Source organism: Capricornis sumatraensis, chromosome 10 (assembly GCF_032405125.1).
Source record: "Capricornis sumatraensis isolate serow.1 chromosome 10, serow.2, whole genome shotgun sequence".
NCBI lineage: Eukaryota > Metazoa > Chordata > Mammalia > Artiodactyla > Bovidae > Capricornis > Capricornis sumatraensis.
In genome coordinates this window covers 37,756,734-37,761,082 of record NC_091078.1, presented here as the reverse complement: position 1 = coordinate 37,761,082, position 4,349 = coordinate 37,756,734, and positions in this window count along the sequence as shown.

The window sequence follows — 4,349 nt, the reverse complement described above, 5'->3', positions numbered from 1 at the left end:
ACTGAACTGAACGGATTGGCTGCTCTCTGCAACGATATCATTGTGAGATTTCTCTTTCTGCCAGAGATCCTCCTTCCTGGATGCTATGTCATGTCTTCCATTTAATTTCTTGTTCTGGGGAAAGGTGTTCTCCATAGCTTCTTTACAGAATATATGAGAGGTTTTTTTTAAAATCTGAAAATGTCTCTATCCTCCCTTCATATTTGATTGGGTTTTTAAAAAACTGGCTCTCAAATTCTAAGCTGCAAATAATATTCCCTCAGAATTGTGAGGACATTGGATTTGTTGCCATCTGGCTTCTGATGCCACTCTTGAGAAATACAAAGCTGTTCTGATTGCCAATAATTTGTAAATTGTCATTATTTTTCTAGAAGTTCCAGGGGCTTCTCCGGTGTTTTGAACTTTCCCAATAACATGCTTCAGTTTGAGTCTCTTCCACAACTTTTGCTGGGCACACGGTGAGCCATTTCAAGCTGGTTTTGTGTCCTTTGGTTCTGGGAAATTTCCTCCCCTCTCTTTTCTCTCTTTCTTAAACTTTTAGTAGGATACTGGATTTAATGGACAGATCCACTAATTTTCTTCCTCTTATATTCCGTCTTATTCTTGTTTGTCTTTCAGGAAGAGTCTATCAAATCCTTCTTATTTCTTCAGCTGCATGTAACAAAGACCTGAAGTCATATCTTCAACAAGACAAGAGTTGAAATATCTCTCTTATGCAAAAGTCCAGAGGTAGGCTGCCCAGCATTGGCAGAACACCTCTACTCTATGAAGGGGTCTTGTCAGGCTCCTTTTAGGCCCAAATTTGCATTATGGATCACACCAGTTATCTTTTTAGGAAAGTTTCCACAGTTGCAAAAACATACTTTTACTAACATGTCAAGAGATATTCGCAAAAACATACTTTTACTAACATGTCAAGAGATATTCTCATAGCTATTTCTATATCTGAGTTGGAGTATCCACTCTGCCACATATTTAATGGGTTTCCCTGTTGGCTCAGATGGTAAAGAATCTGCCTAGGTTGCAGGGGACTTGGGTCCAGAAGATTCCCTGGCGAAGGGAATCACTACCCACTCCAGAATTCTTGCCTGGAGAATTCCATAGACAGAGGAGCCTGGTCCATCGAATTGCAAAGAGTTTGACATGACTAAGCTACTAACATTTAATGTATGTCTTAAACAATTCGAACTGTCTGTCATCCATAACTCTATTGTCTAATACAGTAGCTACTATCTACACGAGGCCACTGAGCATTTGAAATGTGGTTAGTCCAGATTAAGATGTGTTTTAAGTTAAAATACACACTGGGGACTACCCTGGTGGCTTGGTGATTAGGACTCCAAGCTTCCACTGCAGGGGGCAAGTTCAATCCTTGCTTGGGGAACTAAGATCACATATGCTGCATGGTGAGACCAAAAAATAAAATAATAATTTTTTAAATCTCCCCCCAAAATACACACTGGATTTAGAAGACTTAGTATGAAAAAGGAAAAGCAGAATATCTTATTCATATTTTAGGCTGATTACAGGATGAAGTGACAATATTTTAAATATACTAAGTTAAAGGAACTGTATTATTATAATTAATTTCACCTGTTTCAAATGTACTTTTTTCTTATTGCTACTAAAAAGTTTTAAATTATATATATGGCTTGCCTTACATTTCTATTGGATAATTTAGTTCTATAAAATGGGGGTAACAGAGGGCTTACTTCAATGGATAAAAGGATTGAGATCATAAGTGTAAAATGTTTAGCCCAGTGCCTAAGAGTAGTTAGTAATGTAGTATTTCACTGACTCCATTTTTGTTCCTGCATTTCCACACCTTGGACAAACGCATCCTACAGATGCCAGACCTCAGTCACAACAGTTGTCACTACCTGTGTGTGCATATACATAAAAAACATTAGCATCCAAATTTGCAGAGTTGAGGGTCCGAGGCCTAGAAAATCTAGGAGGTCAGAAGGGGGCACTGTTGACCTCTAAGAATCAAAATGTTAAAGGAAGCTAGGTAGTGGAAGGTCACTGATGTATTTAAGAAACATTCCTAAAATAGGAGTGAAGAATAGGCTCCTTGTACCTAATTAAAAAGTTGGCTGGATTGTTTTCAGCTCTTCAGTGGATCTGGAAAGACAGGAAGAGGGAAGGGGAGAAGATAAGGTAAGAGGATTTGCTTAAAGTGCCTAAAGTGACTGAATCAGAAAGAGATTCTGAGGACTGGAAGTTAAAATGTAAAGAAGTTTCAGGAACACCTGCTTTTCCTTCTTCTGTATTGCTGTGATATGATTTTTTAAAACTTCATCCTTTTATGTTTAAATAGGTTTCAGTCAGTTTAAGATAAGAATCTTAAGTAATGAAAAAGCACTGTGCTATAGTTTAATTGACGGTGCTTTTCCCTTTCTTAAGTGGGCTCCCCTAATAGCTGGGCTTTGCTGGTAGCTCAGCTGGTAAAGAATCTGCCTACAATGCGGGAGACCCTGGTTTGATTCCTGGGTCAACAAGATACCCTAGAAAAGGGATAGGCTACCCACTCCAGTATTCTTGCCTGGAAAATGCCATGAACAGAGAGGAGCCTGGCAGACTACAGTCCATGGGGTTGCAAAGAGTCAGACACTAAGCAACTTTCATCTTCTTTTCTTAGGGGTACATAAAACAATGGGGCAAATTATAATTAACGCATCTTAGATTTAATGGAACATGGCTGGATGGCATCACTGACTCGATGGACGTGAATCTGAGTGAACTCTGGGAGTTGGTGATGGACAGGGAAGCCTGGCGTGCTGCGATTCATGGGGTTGCAAAGAGTCGGACACGACTGAGCGACTGAACTGAACTGAAGGTTTCTAAGTTCAAGATCAAGTGACCTCTAAAATAGAGTAATATTAAAAACTAATATTTATCTTCACTTTTTCCTAGAGCATTTATGTAACACACTATATTCAGAATTTTTTTTTATGTTTACTGCTCATTGTCTCTCTGCTAGATTTCACATTCCACAGAACAGGAATTTTCATCTATATTGTCTTCTGATGTCTCCCAAGCCCCTAAAATAGTGCCCAGCACACAGTAAGTCCTCAATCAACATTTGGTGAGTGAGTGAATAAATGAATGAAATCTTTGCATGTGCTATTCTAAATGCTTTGTTTAGAATATTCCATTTAACTTTCACAAGAAACCTAAGTAGATATTCTAATCATCCACATGTTCAGTTGAGGAAACCCATGTGTATATAAGTTCAGTAACCTGTCCAAGGTCCGTAGCTTGACATTACTGGCAGGAGGAGGGGGTAGGACTCAAGCCTAGTCACACTCTTATCCACTGAACTTCTGACACTGCCTGTGTTTCCTTTCTTAATTCCTATTCCAGGCTCCCACTGTAGTTGGTACATGCCTGTACCATAGCTCTTAATACTCTTTATTAGAGGGCAGTATGGCTTATGTCCTCCACAAGACTGAGCTTCCCAAGATCTATCCTTATTTATCTTTGTATCCCCAAGGCCAACCATGGTGCCTGGCACTGTGCAGGTGCTTAATATCTGTGAAGTAATCTGGCTATGTAAGCACAGGGCAAGGAGTGTGAAAGAAGAGTCAACAGTTTCCAACTAGAGGCCAAAGGACTTACAGAACTGATGAAAAGAACAGCTTATAAGCAGAAGTTGTTCTGAAGAAAGAAGACTATGTGTTCCAATTTTAACCTTACTGGAGTGATGGAAGAACAAACAGATGGAGATAAACCGTAGAGACTTGGAAAGAGAGAACTGGCACAAAGGTTCTTTCAGGACTAAAACACAGACTTGCAAGTCTTTCTGGGAAAAAAAAAAGGCAAATTAGAGCTATGATCAGCTCACCATGGAAAATAGAATGCAAAGAAAAGAAAAGAAAAAAAAGGCAACATCTTGGAGCATCATCATGTCGTGAAGTTGCTCAGTCGTGTCCGACTCTTTGCGACCCCATGGACTGTAGCCTACCAGGCTCCTCCCTCCATGGGATTCTCCAGGCAAGAGAACTGGAGTGGGTTGCCGTTTCCTTCTCCAGGGAATATTCCCAACCCAGGGATTAAACCCAGGTTTCCTGCATTCCAGGCAGGCACTTTAACATCTGAGCCACCAGGGAAGCCCCTACCTACAGTTCAGTTCAGTTGCTCAGTCATGTCCGACTCTTTGCGACACCATGAATTGCAGCACACCAGGCCTCCCTGTCCATCACCAACTCCCGGAGTTCACCCAGACTCACATCCATCGAGTCAGTGATGCCATCCAGCCATCTCATCCTTGGTCGTCCCCTTCTCCTCCTGCCCCCAATCCCTCCCAGCATCAAAGTCTTTTCCAATGAGTCAACTCTTTGCATGAG